General features: G+C 45.5%; 1 protein-coding gene across 1 annotated transcript in view; it reads right to left on the reverse strand.

Annotated features, from left to right (window-relative positions):
* PTPN13 (protein tyrosine phosphatase non-receptor type 13) overlaps positions 1-23,208 on the reverse strand; it is a 161,048-nt gene extending 137,840 nt beyond the window's left edge. Inside the window, exon 1 of the mRNA XM_081206882.1 lies at positions 22,770-23,208. The gene's annotated coding sequence lies outside the window, so the exon portion shown is untranslated. The remainder of the gene's footprint in view (positions 1-22,769) is intronic.
* Positions 23,209-23,502: the final 294 nt, after the last annotated feature.

Consider the following 23,502-nt stretch of genomic DNA (forward strand, 5'->3'; position numbering starts at 1 on the left):
GCACTCCATCATCAAGCTATGGCCGTTCCAGTACAAAAAGAGAGAAGAAATTCAAGAAGTCCAAAAAAAGGGCTGGGCCTAAACCATTCTGTGTGTACTGAACCAGTGCCTCCATATATAAAACCTAAAGAGTATTTTTTTTAAAAAAAGAAGAAATGCTGGACAATGTGGTGAAGGAGATTTACTATCCTTAAGTGGAGTATAGTATAGGAATACAGTCATACCTAGGGTTAAATATGCTTCGGGATGAATATTTTCGGGTTGCGCTCCGTGGCGACCCGGAAGTAATGGAGTGTGTTACTTCCGGGTTTCTCCGCTCGCGCATCCAGAGGTACCACTGCATCTTTCAGATGGGCACAGGGTTGTAATGCAACAACAACAACAACAACAACAACAACAACAACAACAACAACAACAACAACAACAACATATGCACACCATTTCTTTCCCCAATATAATCCTGTCTTTGTTAAGGGTGCTGGGAATTGTAGCTATGGAGGCAAGCTTCAGTTCCCAGGGTTATTTGGGGGGCAAGTAATATGCTTTTAACTGGTGTGGATGTGACCCACGTCTCAATATTTTCCTGCATGTTAAATCTGCACACCTAACAATAAGCAATTCTCCGAAAGAAATCTGAGATACTTTGCCTTTTCCCATTTTTGGCACTGAGCAGACCAGCCTTGGCATTGCTCCACCCTGACTTATCCATCCATCAGACAACTCTTTTAACATTTTTGATTCCATCAGGTAAAATCTGACAGTTACAGAAGTCAAGCAGGAATGCAACAAGAGGAGTCAAAATTCGAAACCGATACCTTTGGCACAGACAACCCCTTCTAATACTTGACTCTCCTAACCTGGCTCTTCCCATTAATACCCTGCCCTGTGTTTAAACCTCCAGGCTGATTTGGCCGCGCAGGGCATGTGATAGACCAGCCACAAAGCAGCTCAATAAATGACAATGAGTCTCTGTAGTTGATGAAGTGAACTTTCGGCACCGCTCACCAGTAACTCTTTATAAGGAGATAATCTTTAAAATTCATTATTAAGGTCAATCAAAGGACTGCACACCATGGTGAACAGCACAGCACGCAGCTATCCAGAACATGGAGTTTTGGACGATTAAATTGTTTACTGCAACTCAAATTGCAGTGCAGCGAGATGCAAGACATTCAGTGCCCACGCAAGGGGTGAGGAAGGGATCGGTTTCCCCAGACTGCACTTTTAAGCCAGTCTCTTAACTCTTCTCAAGTTCTTCCACAGACTTTTATGCGCCTTTCATTTCCAGGAGAATTTTTAATCAGATTATCCCAACAGGATCTCTGGTTAAAATAACAAAATTCCACATTGTTTGGGCATAAATTGGGCATAAATCAAGGTGACTGGGGAACATATTCTTCCATGTCGTATCAAATGCGGTACTCTCTCTCTCTCCCATGGACAACAACATGGAAGCCTACACCCTTTGTATATCAAGCTCTTTTTTGGAGGCACAAGAGGAGGAGGAAGTGTAGTCAAAGGGCATGGAAAGAGCATGCATTGTCCCCTCTGAGGCCAAACTACATGTGACCTTAAATACATAGTTCTGTCCCCAGCCTCCAAGATCTGGCAGGGTTCTGGATCAGTGGTAGAGAATGTGCTTTGCATGCAGGTGATCCCAATTTCATTCCCCAGCATCTCCAAACAGAGCTGAATCAAAACCCAGTCTGAAGCCCTCCCATCAGATGTTGACAATAGTCAGCTAGAAGGACCAATGGTCTAACTCAGTACAGTATAGACAGCTTCCTATGTCTCCAAGTGATGAGACCAATTTATACAAGAATGTATGGGAAAATTGTACATTGGTACCTCGGGTTAAATACTTAATTCATTCCGGAGGTCCGTTCTTAACCTGAAACTGTTCTTAACCTGAAGCACCACTTTAGCTAACGGGGCCTCCCGCTGCCACTGCGCCACCGGAGAACGATTTCTGTTCTCATCCTGAAGCAAAGTTCTTAACCTGAGGTACTATTTCTGGGTTAGCGGAGTCTGTAACCTGAAGCGTTTGTAACCTGAACCGTATGTAACCCAAGGTGCCACTGTATATTGCATTTTTGCTTCTTCTTTTTTGCATATTCTCAGTTTATATGTATCTTTGTTGTTGTTCTTTTTCTCCCTTTCACTTTTCCTTCTTTTTTTTCCTGTATCACTTTATATATTTTAACTGAAATTACCTTAATAAAACATAAATATTTTAAAAAGTAATGAGACATGGAGTGATATACAAGCATGCACGAATACATCCAAACTTGGAATTCCCTGCGTCCTTAACTAAAGGGCACTGTGGAACTGCTGGGATTGTGTTGTTGTTTTTTTGTGGCCAGTGAAAATACTTGCAATGAAGGAACCAATGCATTTCTGCATACAGGGCCCTACACATGACAGAGAACTGTGTCTCAGCTGTGTTTCTTCATATGGCACAGCCTCACATATGGAGCCTTCTGTTTAGGGTCACCAACATACCTTTTGGGAAGGCTCCTGTGTCTTTAACAGAATCGTGAGAAGCAGAAAAAGAAGTTGGCACCCTTCTTCTGCCATTTCTATAGTTCCACTTAAACAGGGCAGATTTATGGCCTCAATACATCGAAGGAATAGCCACAACAGGCTACAGCCACCAGGAATTTTAATACATGCCCACTTCCTCAAATTGTTTCAAGTATCAATTAAAGCAGTCTTAAATAAGGTGGTTCAGCGTAACTGTGGCAATGAATCAGGTTGACAACTTGCATTATTTTCCCCTTAACACTGCAGGCTTAAACAAACAATGAAAGCACAGAAAATGTTACAAATGTGCTATATTTCAAAAGCAAACCAGAGCACAGCTCCTGGCCTGTCAGGTTGTTATTTATTCAAGGTTCCACGTTAATTAGCCCCATTCACCATCTGTATCAAGATGTTGACGATCACGGTTTGTTTATCATTTAATCTTTCTATGCATCAATTATTGCTGCTGTTGTTTAACTAAATACCATACTGTATTCTGTACTGGAGCAAGCCTCCCAGATTCATCCTTCTGGCTAAAGGGGGGTGGGGGTGGGGAAGAGTCCATAATTGCATTAAACCTTTGCTAGAGTATAGAATTAATGGTTGGGAACAGGTTCTACTGCAAAAACAAGGAGTTGCAAATTAGAGCATCTATAATCTTGGTGATAATGAGATAAGTCACGTTCTATTTGCTTAAAAGTAATAGCAGCCACCCATTGCAATGCTAGTATCCTTTTTTTCCCCTCAAGCAAAATTACAGTGGTACCTCGGGTTAAGTACTTAATTCGTTCCAGGGGTCCGTACTTAACCTGAAACTGTTCTTAACCTGAAGCACCACTTTAGCTAATGGGGCCTCCTGCTGCCGCCGTGCCACTGGAGCACGATTTCTGTTCTCATCCTGAAGCAAAGTTCTTAACCTGAAGCACTATTTCTGGGTTAGCCGGAGTCTGTAACCTGAAGCATATGTAACCTGAAGCGTATGTAACCCGAGGTACCACCGTACAGAACTGGCAATGGACTTCACTCCTCCAGACTGCAGGTGGTGCATTCCAGTTTTAACGCTCCTCCATATAAAGAACTCCCTGCAGTTAGGAAACCCGCAGAGCAAAGATACGGGTCCTAGCCTAATTTTTTTGGCCTGCTGAGCTGGTTTACTGTTTGCAGGGGTGCATTAAAAAGTATGAGCACCCAGCTGCAGACTGAAGTGGTACAGCCCATTCTGCAATCTCGTCCTGATGCAAGTCTAGACAGGCAATGAGTTCTTCAGCCCACCTCCTCAATGCAAACAACAGCAGAGGATTTAGTACTTCTCCTCCTCCTCCTCCTCCTCCTCCTCCTCCTCCTCCTCCTCCTCTGCTGCTCACTTTGGGACACATGCAAAGAGCTCTTTATCCACAGCCCATAACTTCAGTATGGTTTGCATTTTGACGAGAAGCTGCCTAATTCGCAGTACTCAAACCAATACAGAAGCAAATTAAAACAATTATCCTTTGAAATTCACACGTCTCTGAATTTTGCAATGCAGCTCTCCAACCGATGTGTACAAAAATCCATACATAAGGGGAAAGGGTGCGTAAAAATGCACAAATTAGCGAGAGTGACATGCAAAAAAATGAATTATATTGGGGGAGGGGCAAATGGTTATTAAAAAGTTTGGCTTGGTCAAAAATGCAGGCAACAATGTGTGTATTGCAAGAAACATAAAAACTAAAATAAAATATTGAGGAAAAATTGCAAATTGGTGCAGAAACAAAGAACTGAATGTAAGATTGAAAAAAATGAGAAACTGAGAGAAACCAAAGTTGATAGATGTGTATGCCCCTAGTTTATGGCAGGCTATGGGGCAGAGGAGAAACAAACAGTCATGAAGCAATAAAACTGCTGGCACATTTGCAAAGCTAAGTCTGGTTTCAAACTGGACTGGGGACCACGTGATGAGATTCCTGCATTGCAGGGGATTGGACTAGATGACCCTGGAGGTACCTTCCAATTCTACAATTCTACGATTCGAACTAAGGGATATAGAAGGACATTCTGCCAGAGCCTCTGTTGCTCAGAGGGAAACTGGCAGCAGAGAAAGTTGGCCTTGGATCAGGCCTGGCACCTAGACATCATGAGCTGAAACTTGGAGAGGGGCTTGGCTCATAAGGGCTCTGGGAAGGGATTAAAGAGCCCTTAAGCCTGGAAGTGAGCAGAAATGGCATCACAAGCTGTGATGGAAGGAAATTTTGGAAGTGCGGGGGTTGGAATACTAAGTCCCCGAGTTCAGAAATCCTTTACGAGCCAAGCTGAAACCAAGTTACAGCTTGACTCATAAGGCAGGAAAGGAATCGAAAAACAACACCGCCAATATCAAAATGCCTTTATACAAATCTATGGTGCAAACACGCTCTGTGTATAATTCTGGTCCCCGTCCCTCAAAAAGGATACAGAGGTACCTCAGGTTAAGGACTTAATTGTTCTGGAGGTCCGTTCTTAACCTGAGGTACCACTTTAGGTAATGGGGCCTCCCGCTGCCACCACCACGCGATTTCTGTTCTCATCCTGAAGCAGTTCTTAACCCGAGGTACTATTTCTGGGTTAGCGGAGTCTGTAACCGTAAGCATCTGTAACCCAAGGTACCACTGTATTGTGGAGCTGGAAATGGTTCAGAAAAGGGCAACCAAACTCATCAAAAAGGTAGAGTCGTTCCCCTATGAGAAGTTATGACATTTGGGGATTTTTAATTTAGAATATGCAACTGGGAGTGTATGGGAGGGTGATAGAGGTGTATAAAATTATGCATGCAGTGGTGGAAGTGAACTGGGGGGGGGATTACCGTATTTTTTGCACCATAACACTCACTTTTTTCCTCCTAAAAAGTAAGGGGAAATGTCTGTGCGTGTTATGGAGGGAATGCCTACAGGTGGCATGCCTACGGATTTTCCTCTAAAAACTACGTGCGTGTTATGGTCGGGTGCGTGTTATAGAGTGAAAAATGCGGTATCCTTCTCTCATAATAATCTATTTTCCAGAATCACTTTAAAAACAACCATATAGAATCTGACTAGTAGTTCGGCCTAATTGCCAACAAAAGTGTGTGACTGTGATGGGGAACCTGTAAGGTCTTCAGATGTTGCTGGACCTCAACTCCCATCAGCCCCAACCAGCATGGCCAATGGTGAGGGATGATGGGAGGTGAAGTCTAACAACATCTGGAGGACTACAGGTACTCTGCTCTTGACATATATGTAATGTTGTTTGCGGATGCTAAAGTTTCCTGGTTAGCCTTTCCTGGTTAGCTACTGTAAAGCCTATTTACTGTGTCCAACCACAATTTAAGAAGGATGTTGACAAGCTGGAACGTGTGCAGAGGGGAATAAGCAGACCTTATGAGAAATGGTTGAAGGAGCTGGGTCTGTTTAGCCTGGAAAAGAGGAGACTGGGAGGAGATAGGATCTTCAAATATCTCAAGGGCTGTCACATGGAAGATGGAGCAAGTTTGTTTTCTCCTGCTCTGGAGGGTAGGACTCAAACCAATGGCTTCAAGTTACAGGAAAGGAGAAGAACTTTCTGACAGATGTCATCTGTCTGACAGTGGAACGGTCTCCCTCAGGAGGTTGTGGACTCTCCTTCACTGGAAGTTTTAAAGCAGAGGTTGAATGGCCACCTGTCATGGATGCTTTAGCTGAGATTCCTGCATTGCAGGGGGTTGGAATAGATGACCCTTGGGTCCCTCCCAACTCTATAATTCTGTGATTCTGCTTCTCACAATTTGTTGTTGTTTAGTCGTTTAGTGGTGTCCGACTCTTTGTGACCTCATGGACCAGAGCACGCCAGGCACTCCTGTCTTCCACTGCCTCCTGCAGTTTGGTCAAACTCATGCTGGTAGCTTTGAGAACACTGTCCAACCATCTCGTCCTCTGGCGTCCCCTTCTCCTTGTGCCATCAATCTTTCCCAACATCAGGATCTTTTCCAGGGAGTCTCATGAGGTGGCCAAAGTGCTTTTAACAATAGGTGCTCTTAATTTGTTACGCAAGTGTTAGCCATTTTACAAATGCACAAGCCTTTCTAGATTAAGGCAGCATGCGCAGATCACACATCCATGATCTCTTCTCCACTGAGAGAGATGAGAGTTAGGTTTCAATACAAACCCCAGAACTGTGGTGCTAGATAAGATTGCATAAATGCACTTCATTGTTCTCTGCACCCAACCCACCCTTTTAACAGAGCTGGGAAAGAGACTTAACAAGGAGAGAAACAGCTGTGTATTCCATTTCCATTTTACAGCATATCATCAGTTCACCTGTAATTGTACACAGGCAGCCTAACCACCCAGGTTGCCTTTCGACACAGGACAGTTTTATACAAAATGCCAGACACGTTCAGACACGCTTTGATTTCTCTCATTCTTTCCCTTTCTCCATGAAGCAGAAATGAACCATCTATACTGTGATTCAGTTTTCGATAACCACGTCGTTAGTGATTCAAGGCCAGGTTCAGGTTATTTCCTGAAACGCATCGTTACAACTAATAAGTCTTTCCTCGTCTCACCCAAAGCAACACATTTAGTCTTCACCCTTCGCCACTTTTCCTAATTGTTAAGAGCAAGTCGCATGGTGTTGCATCTTCATAAGTGACCACTCCCAATTTTCAAAGTTTGGTTTGGCCTTTTATCTGCATTGGCTCCCAGTACGTTTCCGAGCACAATTCAAAGTGTTGGTGCTGACCTTTAAAGCCCTAAACGGCCTTGGTCCTGTATACCTAAAGGTGCGTCTCCACCCCCATCATTCTGCCTGGACACTGATTGATTATTATTATTATTATTATCATCATCATCTGATTGGACCTGTTTAGGGACAACGTCATTCTGGGGTGGCGAACAAGATACAGTGGTACCTCGGGTTAAGTACTTAATTCGTTCTGGAGGTGTGTTCTTAACCCAAAACTGTTCTTAACCTGAAGCACCACTTTAGCTAATGGGGCCTCCTGCTGCCGCCGTGCCGCCGGAGCACGATTTCTGTTCTCATCCTGAAGCAAAGTTCTTAACCCGAGGTACTATTTCTGGGTTAGTGGAGTCTGTAACCTGAAGCATATGTAACCTGAAGCGTATGTAACCCAAGGTACCACTGTACTATGGAAATGGCAGCAAAGGCACCCAACAACTATGACAGTTCACACAGAAAAGAAGCTGCTAGTCTGATCCCTATGGGGCTGATGTGCCTCTGCTGCAGATGGCTAGAGGGTGGCACTACAACCCAACAAGAGTCATGTGACACAAAGAGCCAATAGGATCTCAACTTCCCATACAAAGCTACCAACTCTGGTCTCAGTCTGAGGGCCCTTGTCCATCTGCTTACCTGTTGGCCAACTGCTTCCAGACCCAGCGGCCATGATCAGTGAGGGAAACAGATGAGGAAGCACATAAGCCCCTCCAACCCAGGTGCAATTTCCCTTCAAGGAAATATATGGCTGTCTCTTTTGAAGGAAGTTTTAAAGGCTTACCAGGTTTTCCTTGGCTCTTAAGGAAGGGCTCTGTGGTACAGCATCTGCTCAGCAGGAAGACGGCCCCAGGTTTAATCCCTGACACCTCCAGGTGTGGCTGAGAATGTCCCCTTGTCTGACATCCTGGAGAGCCACTGCCAGCCAATATAAACCAGGCATGGGGAACTCAATCTGGTCAGGCCAAGTCTGACAGCTGAGCAGAACCACCCACCTGTCAATCACCCAATGCCACAACTGGTGATTGTTGAATCTTGAGAAGCCCCTTTCAAACTGCTACCATCTTGTGCCATGATTTGCTCATTGGTGGTGCCAGCAAACCTGCTTTAAGCTTAGCCATCTTTTTACAGGGGCTACACCTGATATCCTAATTGCTTGCAAGTCAAATACGGAGGGCTGATGGGCTTAATTAGGTTCACAAAGTGAAGGTTTCCCATCCTTCGTGTGTGGACGATACCGAGCTAAATAGACCAACAATCTGGAAGCTTCCAGTGTTAATTGAAAAGTTTTATTGCGCAGACTACTGCTGGGGTTTTTCATTGGGGTTTATTTACTTTTTATTGTATTAAGTTTATTTAAACTAGTTGTTTTAGCATGATCTGAACTGTATGCTTCTTTTTAATTAAACTGTGTATTTGTTATTAATATATGGTGCCTTGGAGAAAACTTGAAAGGCAGTTTAGAAATATCTGAATACAGAAAGCCCAATGTCTCTTTCCTACCTCACTCAGGTGACATAGTAATGTCTGATAGGCCACCAGCAGAAGGAACTAGCTGTTTAAGGGGACATGCACAACTACTTTCTTCATCACTAGCACATGAGCACGGATCTCTGCCAATCCCACTTCTATGAACAAAATGCCCATATAAAACATCTTTGTCCAACTTCTCTCCACTACAAAGGAGGAAAGCACACTTCTGAGAAGTTCCAACTTCCTTTATCAGTTGGATGTGTTAATGATATGTGTGTGCTGTTTGTTAACTAACAATTAACTTAAGGAATGCCACTTCATTATTCCTGCTCTTTACTTACACTGCAGTAAAGAAGAACCAATTAGCCTATGTTATGCCAGTTCTCCCACTACCATTATTACATGGTTCTATTTCCTTGATTCTCATCTGCTATTTTTATGAAATTACAGGTAAGGGTTTAGTAAGAGTTACTTTGACATATATGAAGATAGGTCTGGCCATTCAAAGCTGATTTGATGAAAGCACTGTATTCCCAGAGTTAAGACTCAAACATAGTTTCTCAAACTTATGTTTCCAGCTGTCTTTGGACTACCATTCCTGACCACTGGTCCTGCTAGCTAGGGATGATGGAGTTGTAGTCCAAAAACAACTAGAGGCCCAAGTCTGGGGAAACCCTGCTTTAACCATCCAAGCCAGCAGCCACTGTTGAATATGAGCAGAGTACTTTTTAATTAAGTACGAGTCACCACCATAAGGAGCTTTTGCCCCATATTATTATTCATTATTCTTAAAACATTTATATCTCACCTTTCTTCCAAGGAGGGGTTCACCCTCTCTCAACTTTGTTCTCACAACAACCTGGTAAGGTAAGCTAGACTGAGAGATGGCAACTTCCCAAGCTCACACTAAGCTATTTTGGTTGTCAAAACGCAGGCCTGAGTATGTTCCAGAATTCTGCAATTGTGGTACCCACTGCTGGGCTCAGAATTTCTGCATTCATTTTAATACGGGCAACACATTTTTGATCCTTAAGGCTGCAAATATAACCTTGGAAATGAATGAGCACTACATACAGTGGTACCTCGGGTTAAGTGCTTAATTCATTCTGGAGGTCCATTCTTAACCTGAAACTGTTCTTAACCTGAAGCACCACTTTAGTTAATGGGGCCTCTTGCTGCCGCCGCGCCGCCGGAGCCCGATTTCTGTTCTTATCCTGAAGCAAAGTTCTTAACCTGAAGCACTATTTATGGGTTAGCGGAGTGTGTAACCTGAAGCGTATGTAACCCGAGGTATCACTGTAATTCGTTCCGGAGGTCTATTCTTAACCTGAAACTGTTCTTAACCTGAAGCACCACTTTAGCTAATGGGGCCTCCTGCTGCCGCCGCACCGCCGGAGCACGATTTCTGTTCTCATCCTGAAGCAAAGTTCTTAACCCGAGGTACTATTTCTGGGTTAGTGGAGTCTGTAACCTGAAGCGTATGTAACCTGAGGTACCACTGTACTTAGTTTGATAACCCAGGTGGATTAATTCAGTAACGACTACACAGACTGGCAGTTGCTCTGCAGGATTTCAGATGACTGACGAACAGTGTTAATGGAACATACTTTTAGAGGCAATAAATTTACAAAATTTTAATGGGTTTACATCCACACCCCTTCTCTCCAGAGGGCCATGACAGAAGTCTCTGCAGAAGAGTTTTGAGAATCCCTGCTCCTGATAATACGCTGTTCCAAGGAAGGAAAACCATCAAGCACATTGAAAAACATCAGAGTTGCTTGTGAGATCCTAAACGTATTGGGACCGATACATATAGACAATGTAGGTTCAGGTCAAGAACGTGCATTTTCTGCCTCATTTTACACACACAAATACAATATGTCAGTAATTCCCAAGGACTCTGCACACATGAACTCACATAGAGAATAATTAACACAGAGAAACACAACCAGGGATATAAGATTAAACATACTGTACAGACTTAAAACCACAGAAATCCAAGTACTACTTGCTTACGTATACCACTCAAAAGCACACAATTAGGATCCAAAACCTGATGCAAACTTTCTGAAACAGAGATGCTGTCACACTGTCTTTTACTACCTACAACGGATAAAAGACCCAAGCCAACCACCCAAAAGCCAGTTTTAACCATTCCTTAACCAGCTCTGAATATCTTTTCCTAATCAGGGGAAATGTTAATTGCACGTTTTTGGGAACTATCAATCACACCCTGCTTTATTTGCAGACCAATATTAAACCAGAGTTCCCCAGGTTGGATGTAACAGGGAACACTGGTTTAACATAAGCCAGGATCTTTGCACTGAAACCAGCAGGCAATGGGGGAGAAGAGGAAGGGCAAGGGAGGAAAACTCTGCTTTGCTGCTCATTCTTGGCTTCGTAAACCATGGTTTACAAAACCCGCAATAATTGGCCAAACTGGGTCAGTGGCTTATTTATGGCCACTTAGCAAGTACATCACCGGGATGGAATTCTGATTGAGGCCCTCCTAGCTCACACTCTTAGCTACTATATTCAGCGTTGACAGATTTAAACCTTACTGGATCTACTTTGGTTTGTTTAGGCTAGGAACCTGAGGTTTTACCATCTTAAGTGCAAAGTAGTGGCTTTGAGAGTCCGAGGCAATTACTTATTGCACTCGAACCATGCATGTGTATATATGAGGCACAGAACTACATTTCAGAACTCCTACAGATGACCTGCTTATAAGTGCTCCTCCCCATTGGTTTAAATGCCTGGTCCTTTGCGGAAGTGGGTTTCTTGCACAAGGCTTCCCAATCAACTCTAATTGTACGGTCTGAATTTGCTGGTATGTGACTGAATCCCATCCAAAAACAGGGAAGTGTCTGGAAATGGCTGTAGTCACCAAAGATCAGAAATTCTAACAACCAAATTTTGTGAAGTGGAGGTGTTTGGGTTTTGCTGAAAAACGCATGTAAATCTACTGGTAACTCCCAATTTACCTTCTGCCCTATTCCCTGCACCACAAGAAAGTAGGTAAAGGTAAAGGGGACCCCTGACCATTAGGTCGAGTTGTGACCGACTTTGGGTTTGCGGCGCTCATCTCGCTTTATTGGCCGAGGGAGCCGGTGTACAGCTTCCGGGTCATGTGGCCAGCATGACTAAGCCGCTTCTGGCGAACCAGAGCAGCGCATGGAAACACTTTATCTTCCTACCAGAGCAGTACCTATTTATCTACTTGCACTTTGTGCTTTCGAACTGCTAGGTCGGCAGGAGCAGAGACTGAGCAACGGGAGCTCACCCCGTTGTGGGGATTCGAACCGCCGACCTTCTGATCGGCAAGTCCTAGGCTCTGTGGTTTAACCCACAGCACCACCCGCATCCCTTACCACAAGAAACTACTCTTGTGGAAAAAACCCATTTGATATTGAAGTACCTCCTAATTTCACAGTGACCTCTGGACAGCTGTAACCTTACACAGAGCTGCAGCCCTCTTCAGGTGTTCAACCTAAACAAAGGTGAGGGCAAAAGCATACAGGGCGCTTAATGGGGCGCATACCTACCCCAGCCCCCCATTTCCCATGCATGGCCACTGCTGAACTTCCTGTTCATCTGAATAGCTTAGAAGCCCCTTCAGACACAAAGGTCAGAAGTGGAGGGAGCAAAGACAGCACATGGCAGCCCGGCATATGGCAGGGGCTATGCATGTCTTCCTTGGCTGGAGACTGGTCCATTATGATGAACAGGGCACTGCCCCAGCAACCTCAGTCTACCTTTAGCCAGCACACACCTGTCTGCCTTCTTACTTACAAGCAGCCCAGGGAAGTGGCCTTAGCTGTCCCCTTTCTCCTCCTTGGTCCCAGTTTTGCACTTGCAGAATTCAGCAGCAAGTAAGATGGGGGACAAATTAGTAGCAAGTAAGATGGATCCACTTACTGTTGGTTTCCCTGCTTTTGATTGTACCAGCTCCAAATGGTACAAGCCACCACTATCTGACTCCTTAATGGGTTCACATGTCCAGACTGGACACCTGAAGAGGGCTTACTGTCTTACAGAAATAGCTCGCCACAGGTCCCACAGCTCAGCACAGTCAACAAAATACAGTGGTACCTCAGGTTACATACGCTTCAGGTTACATACGCTTCAGGTTACGGACTCCGCTAACCCAGAAATAGTACCTCGGGTTAAGAACTTTGCTTCAGGATGAGAACAGAAATTGTGCTCCAGCAGCACAGCAGCAGCAGGAGGCCCCATTAGCTAAAGTAGTGCTTCAGGTTAAGAACAGTTTCAGGTTAAGAACAGACCTCCAGAACGAATTAAGGTACCCAAGGTACCACTGTATGACTTGGCAGGTGGGCACTTGTTGAATTTCTCCACAAGGATAGGTTCTATACAGTTTTGACACACAATCAGGTCAGATTCATAATCACTCGTTCTCTTCTGAGGTATTCCAAGTGTTATATTTATTTATTAGAAATATAACAAATTATTTTGCAAGTGTAAATGTGATCAGCAAGTGAGGGCAAATTTGTATTTTGGAAAAGTGTATATCAGAGTGGGGAAACTTTTTTCAATCTGAGGGCTCCATTCCCTTCTGGCAATCTTCTGAGATGGGGTGGAACCAGAGGGAGGGAAATGTGGGCAGAGCAATGACTATAAATTTCACTTTATGCACACCTCTCCTGGTCAAGTGAGAGGCATTAAGAGAGGTTAAGTGTTATGTACTGAGTTGAATAGGATTCAGGATGCAGCAGTCTGATTGGTCCTAGAACAATAGGACCCAGAGTGCAGCAGTCTGATTGGTCCACAGGAGCCACCCAATCCCTGATTGGCCTACAGGAGAATCCCAGAATTAGCCAATCACGTGGGGCCCATTGTGTAAATAATGCATATAAAGCAGACATTCTGGGGGAACTTCCATTCTTCCTCATTACTATGAGCTGAATAAAAAGAATGAAATGCACACTCGACTCAGAGTACCGTATTTTCCGCTCTATAAGATGCACCTTTTCCCTCCTAAAAAGTAAGGGAAAATGTGTGTGCATCTTATGGAGCGAATACAGGCTGCGCGGCTAAGCCAGAGCAGGGAGAGGGAGCGCTGCGCAGAGCTCTGTCTTGCTGTTCTAGCTTCGGGCTTAGCTGCGCAAAGCCTCCGCAGGGCAGCGGGATGAAGGCACGCAAAGCAGACCAGCTAGAGGGAGCGCTGCGCAACGATCCCTCTAGCTATTCTGGCTTTTGGATAGCCCCCGTGAAGCCTCCGTAGGGCAGTGGGATGAAGGCTCCCAGCTGTCCTGTGGAGGCTTCGCACGGCTCTTGCGGGAAGTGGGGAGAAGGGACAGAGCGTGCGACTCTGTCCCTTCCCCCACCTCCCAGAAAAGCCCCCAAGAACCTCGCTCCCTTTAAAGAGCGTGCGGTTCTTGTGGGAGATGGGGGAAGGTACAGAGGCAGCTTACCTGCGCGCAGCCTCTTCTGGGCAGGGGGAGCCTTCATCCCGCTGCCTGGGAGAGGCTTCAGCAGCTATCCCAGAAGCCAGATCCCTCTTGCTGTTCTGGCTTCTGGGATTCAGAATTTTTTTCTTCTTGTTTTCTCCCCCCCAAACTAGGTGCGCCTTATCGTCTGGTGCGTCCTATAGAGCGAAAAATACGGGTATATTTCATTAAGGAAACCAGTCAAAAACGTTTAAGGACGGTGCAAAGCCACACTGAGAGGGGTTGTGGCCGGGGGAGAGCCAGATAGAGAAGCTTGTGGGGGCACATTTGGAACCCCCACCTGAGGCCTAAGGTTCCTCACCCCTGGTGTACATCACATACACCTGCATCAGGGTCGGGCCATGGGCAGTGGTCCAGAGTGCCAGAGAGTCAGGAACTGGGAGCCAAGAGAGAAAGTGGGATATGAGGCCAACCAGGAGGTAAGGTCAGAGAATGAGCTGAGCTAAGAGTCAAAACCAAGAGGAAGACTCATGAACATTTAAGTTGTGTGCAGTCAGCTTTACATCGTTGGCTAAAATTAAAATAAGGTAGAAGAAAGATGGCAGGCATCCAGGAAAGATAACTTTGGCAATCCCACCCGCCATTGAACCTCATGCGTTTAGACTATATGCAATGTTGGCTTTAGGTGCAATCCCCGGAAATTTGCCCCCACTTAAATTGTGGGCTTACTGTATGCTAGCACTCCAGTGGACCTTGCTTTGCCAAGCACGGTTCATCTAAAAACTTAAGTCCTTTCCCCCTCCCCATTCCTACCCATGAAGAGCCAATGGCCGGGCCGGACAGGTGGAACTAGGTCAGATCAGGAGGAATTTCTCCCAGAGAAGCTACAGGTACAAAGTTCAACACATCGGGAAGTGATGAGCAGTTCCTGACAAGACTGACACCTAACAAGAAATCAAGATTGGCTGCAGCTCCATATTATTCAGTGACACACCTGAATTTGCGACTATATAATGTGTAAAAAAAATCCTTTCAGAAGTCACCTTCCAGCAGGGAAACAAGTCATGTCAGTTTCGATTTATATTTCTCGCACAAAGCTGAGACCAAGAAACGCCTTGCTTCAACTTCTACCTTAAGGCTTTATATCTTAAGGCAGATCTACCATATTTGTAAATAGCTAGAGACTCTACAATCTGATATGGAGAGAAATGCCTTGCAGAATAAAATTCATTCTGAATAAAGAAACACATTTTGCTTGCAAGAAATATCACTTGGGTTGCTCAATACCATACAAGAAACTGATAAAGCAGTTGCAAGGTTTCTTTTATCATTTCCCCACCTCAAATGAGGCACAACTGTTTGGGAACACACAATGGGAATTTAATAAACTGATTTTTATTAAAAATCAAAAGGGAGGGCCAGTTCCCGCATAACATTTGGTTCCATGGCACAAACAGGTGGAAAATGTTGTGCTTGAACTGGTCATCCCTAAGGACTGTTTCAGCATGCTCGTGTCAGAAGCATTCCTGAAAAATCGAAATGGAAGGGCAGCTCCAATTAAACATTTTCTGTTTATGTCTCCATTCAGGACTTGCTTCAAAGCATCCCATGGAGCCAATATTATTTCGGAAGCTGCCTGGAGTTAGGAAACTGCCACTTCCGCCTTTCATAATTCTTGTTCCTTGTAATTATTATTTTTAATCAGGTTTCAAGTCCTCATGATAGTGAAGGTCACCTTTAAGCGTTAAGTAATGTCTAAAAAAAGTTTACATATAAAGGCTGAAGTGTTGATTAATAAGCATGTTTGTGACCCTTTGTAGTCAGTTACTTTTGCCTCTACAAATCCTATACTTGCCAGTAAGTTCAGCTGAACTCAAGTGGGACTTATTTCAAAGTAAACATGCATGGGAACATAACCACCAACCTAGACTCCTCCATGCTTTCCTACTGGGAATGGCTTCACCCATTATGAAAAAAACCCACACAGGTTGGCCACAGCTGTATCAGCACCTAATATGTCAAATTGAAAGGTCAGGCCCCGGTCCTCACCTCTAAATTACAGAAACATAGATTTGTAGAGCTGGAAGCATCTACAAGGAGCATGTAGTCAAACCCCCTACAATACAGGTATCTTCCACCCAACACGGGACTCAAACCCACAACCTTTAGATTAAGAGTCTCATGCTCTACTGACTGACCTCAGGGCATGTGTTGGGAAGCCTGGATTGCCCACATTTTTTTCCAGCGAATGTCTACTACATCTTTAGGGGAAAGTATCTTCCATTCATGTTTTTACTTGTTTACAGAAAGAAACCCTGATAAAACATGAGCAAAGAACACTAAACTAGTCTTATGACGCCTTGAAGATCAACAGATTTACTGTAGCACAAGCTTTCATGAACACTTCATCACATTCAGAATTCACTATCTTCATATGGCAAATATAAAAAATGGGCATATAGATGGGGAACATAACGTAAACAGGAGACAAAATGACCATGAAAGGCAATAGGTATGTATTCTGTGACAATTCTATGCAAAGCTCAAAAGTAAACCAGATACACACAGCTTTATTAGCAGCAGATAACATAATCATCCTAGGTCTAACACCTGGAGTGAGAGGAAAAACACCATTGTTTCAATTCAGGCCTAAGCAAATAATATCAAGCTCCCTGATAAGTTCTCATTGACAATTTCATGGTGGAGCCTCCTTTTGAAGTTCCTTTGTTGAAGGATCCTGGGAAATGAAAATATTTTCCTATTGGTTTCTGAATGCTGCCAATTGCTGTGTTAGATCTGTGTCCATTTATTCCTTTGCACAGAGATTGATCTGTTTGCCCTCCATCGGTAGCACAGAAGGGCATTGCTGGCAGGTGATAGCATGCATCAGCCTGGATAGCTCAGTTGGTTAGAGCGTAGTGCTAATAATGCCAAGGTTGCTAGTTCGATTCCTGTAGGGTTGGACTAGACGATCCTCAGGCTCCCTTCCAACACTATGATACTATTCTAGAAGACGAAGATGAACAGGTGAAGCAGCTCCTGACATGGCTGATGGTGTTGCAATAAGAAGATACAGGGACAAAGCTGACCACTGGGTTTGCTGCAGGGTCTGGTCCTGTGCTCATGTAGCCTGTTACTGCAAGCAGCTATTTTCAGCAGCATAGGCAAACTTGGCCCTCCAGATGTTTTGAGACTACAATTCCCATCATCCCTGACCTGTTAGCTAGGGATGATGGGAGTTGTAGTCCCAAAACAGCTAGAGGGCCGAGTTTGCCTATACCTGAGTTAAGGGGATATTTGTAAGACAGGAGGCCTGATGGACTCTTAAGTCATGAAAGCTTATACCATAATAAACTGTTAGCTACAAAACCATCCTGGAAACTGTTGCCATAAGGAGAGTTTCTCTCTCATCTGGGGCCACCACATCTTACAAAAAAAACAACAACCAGCGACACCCCGCTTTTGGAGCCAAACTACATGTTACACTTTGGAAGAAGTCAAACCATTGGTCCATGTACAGGTAGGCAGCCGTGTTGGTATCAGAAGAAGTGTGCATGCACACAAATGCTCATACCAATAATTTAGTTGGTCTCTAAGGTGCTGCTGGAAGGAATTTTTAAATTTTGTTTCGACATTGGTCGACATAGTTCAGTATCATCAACCCTGGCTGATAGCTGCTCACCAGAGTTTCAGGCAGGAATCTCTCCTAGCCCTACCTGGAGATTGAACCTGGTAACCGTCTGCGTGCAAGACAGATGTTCTGTCACTGAGCTATTGTGCATCCCCAACCATGGGCATAGCCAGGATTTTTGTTAGCGGGGAGGAAGGACCTTTGTTCCGGGGGGGGGGGGCAGAACTGTCATGATTGGTCAGTTAGTTAAGTACAGTGGTACTCAGGTTAAGAACTTAATTCGTTCTGGAGGTCTGTTCTTAACCTGAAACTGTTCTTAACCTGAAGCACCACTTTAGCTAATAGGGCCTCCCGCTACCGCTGCGCCATCTCTGTGCAATTTCTGTTCTCATCCTGAAGCAAAGTTCTTAACCCGAGGTACTATTTCTGGGTTAGTGGAGTCTGTAACCTGAAGCATATGTAACCCGAGGTACCACTGTATTTTATTGTTTCACTTGATGTAGGGGGGGGGGCGACTGCCCCTCCCTGCCTACGCTCATGTCCATAACCACTTAATAAGTAGTATGCAACTGCAACTTGTGCTTTTTATTATATGTGCCAGGGGGTGGGGAGTGGAACACGATGATATTATTATCCTGACCACGTTGCAGAAGGGTTTAATCCACTCTATCCTGAGACACGGTGGAAATTCGTCCCTGCTCAGCCAATGGGAACTTTTTTCCTAAGCTGCAAAATGGAGTTGAACCCCCAGTTTCCATCCCAGTTGCAGCTGGAAAGGGATGCACTGCTGTGATCAAGGTAATAACCCCCTGGCGCCTTTATTTATTTGTTTATTTACATTTATATCCTGCCCTTTCTCCCAAATGAGCCGAGGGCAAGAAACACATCCGCAATAAAAAAATATTTAAAACATTTCAAAACTTTAACAAATTCAGGAAAAAACAGAAGGCATGTGCATTGAACATACTTTATACTTTGATTCTCAGAACAGAGATTGAAGAGCTGAGCAAAGTCAGGCAAAAAGTAAGTTGTGCACAGTGTGTCCTGAGTTCTAGAATTCCTTCTGAACATGGAACTGGGGGCAGTCCATAAACACTGGATGCAAAATATCAGTATAAAGAAAGGATGGGGAACCCGTGGCCCTCTGTGTGTTGATGGACTACAACTCCCATCAGTACTAGTCAGGAACGATGTAAACTGTAACCTAACAACATCTGGAGGACCACAGATTCCTTGTTCCCAAAGTAAAGATTGGAACTCTGCATTCATCTAATAGCAGAAATTATTAACAGCCAAGTGTTGTGACTTATTTACAACTGTCTAACCTATGTTTTCACTATGGTAATGATTATGGATCAACATTCCACAGCATTTTGTTTCTCCTTCCCTCTTGTTTGATGTGCAAACTCCTGGGTGAAAAAGGAAAACAACCACCACCTTGGCAACATGCAAGCAGTATATTTGTGGTTAAATGACAGCCGGTCTTGAGCAAGGTACGATCAAGCATGTGAAAGGAGCAAAGTGCTGTAAATAAGAAATGTCCAAAAAAAGATGGTTGACCTGCACTTTCTAGGCACGAGTCTGAGGCGTTTCCCCTTAGCCTCGCTGCTTTCCCAGGTCAAGCACACCCTTTAGCTTTCAACAGGAGCAAACATCAATCCAGAGAAAACCTGAATTTTCTCCGATTGAGTGCTAAAGAATGCTCCCACAGCAGAACAATAAGAAGTGTGGCTAAGCACTTAGCATTCCTTGCCTGCTCATTTTTCCAGTTCAAACTGAGTGATCCTGAACCCTTTGCTTTCTGTTCATGGTGGCTGAAAACTCTGAATCAAATTGGAAGACAAACACAATTCCATTCACCCATCAACATCATGTAAGTAAACAAAATGCTAGGATGAGGACAGAAAGATATTTATATTTCCAATGTTTGTGCTACTGGGCTGAAGGTACAGATGAGGCACATAAAGCAAAGTGAAATTGCACACTGTGGTGGCAAACGCATAGCTCCACATTTTCTGAGATAAGGGCCCCATCTGCACTAGACATTTAAAGCACTACCATACCACTTTAAATAGTCACGGCGAATAATTATGGGAACTGTGGTTTCTTAACGGTGCTGAGAGTTGTCAGGATTGAACCTGGGACCCTCTCATGCAAAGCAGATACTCTGAACTATGGTCTCCTCCTGTCCCCAATTACGCCCAAGGGAAATTCAGGGATATTTTGTAACGCCAATTTGAAGGGGGGTGGAGGGGGGTGGCACTTGCAGGCGGAGAAGCCTTTGGGCTGAGTCCCCCTTATACCCAGACCCACTTAAAAATAAATAAATTAAACACTGGCCCCGAAGCAAAAGCATATATGGCCAAGAAGCCTCAGGATCCAAGGAGCTGGATGGAGAGAGGCTGCCATAAGCGAGCGGGCCACCAATTTCACCAACGGTGCCCATATTCTATGCGTAATTAAAAGTAGATCTGACAGATCCACACCATACATTCAAAGCACATGGCTTACCCCAGAGCTTCCTGGGAACTATCGTTTGCTAAGGATGCTGGGAATTTTAAATTCAGAAGATCTGTAATTGATGAGCTCTATTTGGGCGCACAGGAATGCGGGTAGCGCTGTGGGTTAAACCACAGAGCCTAGGACTTGCTGATCAGAAGGTTGGCGGTTCGAATCCCCGCGAAGGGGTGAGCTCCCATTGCTCGGTCCCTGCTCCTGCCAACCTAGCAGTTTGAAAGCACATCGAAGTGCAAGTAGATAAATAGGTACCGCTCCAGTGGGAAGGTAAACAGCGTTTCTGTGCGCTGCTCTGGTTCGCCAGAAGCGGCTTAGTCATGCTGGCCACATGACCCGGAAGCTGTAGGCCGGCTCCCTCGGCCAATAAAGCGAGATGACCGCCACAACCCAAGAGTTGGTCACAACTGGACCTAATGGTCAGGGGTCCATTTACCTTTACCTATTTGGGCGTACAAGATTTTGGCCTCATGCTGGGCACCATATTACGAAAGATTACCAAAGACCACCCCTGTTATAACTTTGAAGGGGGGAAACTAAGCTGCCAAGATTCTCTGGGGAAAGTGAGTGGGCTGTAAATGGATGGTGTGGATCTGACCCTTGCTGATCTGAAGCCTACCAGGAACAAAAAACAATACACCACATTTTCTTGTCAATCAGTCCTGTGGGACTAAAAATACTGTAGTTACTTGGTTAAGTATGCCCCAAATTTCTCCAGATGCAAACAGTCAAAACACCAGCAGAAAATCCTAACCGCAGCCCACCCGCTTTCTCTCTTTCCAACAAACCCAGCCAAGCTGCAATCACAATCAATGCCATATCTCAAGAACAGGAGAAATACGTCCAATTTGTGCCGCGAAGAAGATGCTTTAGATACACCAGTTGTCAACAGCCACCTGTGGCCCCACAGTTTTGGATGCCATGCATTTAGTTCGGGATCCACCCAACACACAAAACCGGTTGCGCCGTTTCAATTCCCAACCAAAATCAGACTGCTCCAGAGCAACTCCTGGCGGTTCTCTATGAAGTAAATCCTGCCTTTGTTGTTTTTAAAACATGCAATTTAGGGAGAATGACACACTCTCCAATATGAGAGGAGAGATTACGCTGTGGTTTTGCGGAGGTGTTGATTACAGGTAGATAAATATCAAAAATGAAACCCGTATTATTTCTCAGCACTCCCCAGCAGATTTCTCCCCTGATTTCCGACTTTTCTCCCACAAATCTCCTCCTCCTCCTCCTCTCTCCCAATCTCAGCTGAATGTCAACAGGATTATTACCGCAGAGTAAGAGTGTAGAAGGCAAGCAGGCCAAGGTCCTCAGAAGAAAACTTCATGGAAGTGACTGGGGATCATTCTCTCAGGAAAAAAATTTGTATCAGGGCACTAGCATCTTAACTTTCAAAGCTCAAGTTTTATTCCAAATGTCTTCTCCATCTGCTAGTTTGTGAACCTCAAAATTTCTGCTCTGTGCTGAGGTTTTGGGACAGGAAATAGTGGGAAACTTTAACAACAGCAGCAAAACAGCTTGCATCAATATTCTCTTTCCTCCCTTGCATTCTTCTGATGAGACACAAATTTTCCACAATTATTTAAAAGGGAGAGAGACCGGCAGGCAGGCAGGCTTGCTGAGTGAAAAAAGACACAGACATACAGAGCAGGGAAAGAAAAATGTGCCCTAAGAAATTTATCCTTTCCCTTCCAACAAATCCATCTGTACATCTCTCTCTCACACACACTCACAAATGCTCATCCCAACACCAAGCATTTGTCTCCATCCTGACCTCCCAGTCCAATTATATATGTTCCACGTGGGGGGTGATCCATGCAGAAAACAGATTCTTTACGACTCCAAAACCACACCGCTTTGATGGCTTTTCCCTTTGGTGGTTTACAAACGTGGGAGAAGTTTGATCTTTCCAACACACACTTTCACTGCAGCTGATGCCTCCACACCATCACAATTTCCCAGCGACTCTTTTAAAAAGTACAGAAAGCAAACAACAAAAAAGGTCTGCTTTAGGAATTTCTTCCAGGGGTGGGGAAACCTTCGGCATGCTGGACGCTGCTGAACTCAAAGTGCCATGAACCCCGGCCTGCGCGGCCAATAGTTAAGGCTGATGGGACTTGTAGTCCAATATCCGGAGGGCCAAAGGCTCCGTGCCCCTGCTGCGCCCTATCATCCACAGCAACCCCACCACAAGCCTTCCCTTCCCCCTCCTGCACACCCCAGGGGAGGGGAGGTGGGGTCCGACACATACCACCCTTCAGACTTTCACTTGCCCCCATCAGCACGCGAGCACGCAGCCCAACTCCGCATCATGGTGTCAGTAGTCCTTATCAGAGATACCCAAGTGCGCGCACACGAACTAAAGACTCGGGAGTACTTGTGGGGAGGGGTATTTTGGAGCTGGGGACAGACCCACCCCGTATTACAGCGCTCTCGAAAGATAATTAGGGCAGGACGCCGACGCCGCCTCCCACCCGTCCAAGGCAACATACACCGACTTCACTTACCAGCCGCGTTGAGTTCAAAAACAACACCGCAACACCTCGGTCCTGGAGCGCTGGGCACGGGACGGGGAGCCCTCTCTCCTCCCCGGCGATGGCGCTAACTGGAACCTGCAAAGGAGCCCGGAGAGGGGGAGCCGATGGATCGGGGCTTCGGCGTCGGCAGCATCTCCTCCCGGGGTAGCTATTTTGACCGGCCCGAGCCCCCCATCTCTCTCTCCCCCACACCCTTCCGGCTTGCTTGCTTGGCGAAAGAGGACGCAGCCCAGGGCGCAAAGTTTCCCTGCAAGTTAGCCGCGGTTTCCAGAGCCCGAGCGGGGAAGACAAGGCGATGCGGGCTTGGGATCTTTCTTCGGCGCCTGCCTGCGCCCTCCTCCTCCTCCTGCAGACACCAGCCGAAGCGGCTGCTCCCGGAGTGCGTGCGCGCTTGTTGTGTCGGTGTGCCTGCGCGCGCGTCCCTAACGCTGCCTCTCCAGGGCTGTAACCATTGTAGCCAGCCGCGAAGCAGCCTCCCCCGCGCGCCCGCCCGCCTCTCAGCCACTCACGCCCCTCGGCGAAGCTGCTGACACAAGCTCGATGGGATCCCGTCTCCCGCTCGCTCGCTCGCTCTCTCCCTCCTGTCCCGCCCCGTTCTGGGGCCCTGGCAGGTCTAGCCGCTCTCTGGTTACTAAGCCAACCTCCAGGCCTGCTTGCTGTTGTTGCTGCCGCCGCCGCCAAGAGCAACGTGGTTTCTTCCTCT

Source organism: Podarcis bocagei (assembly GCF_964188305.1).
Source record: "Podarcis bocagei genome assembly, chromosome: 9".
Taxonomy (NCBI): Eukaryota; Metazoa; Chordata; class Lepidosauria; order Squamata; family Lacertidae; genus Podarcis; species Podarcis bocagei.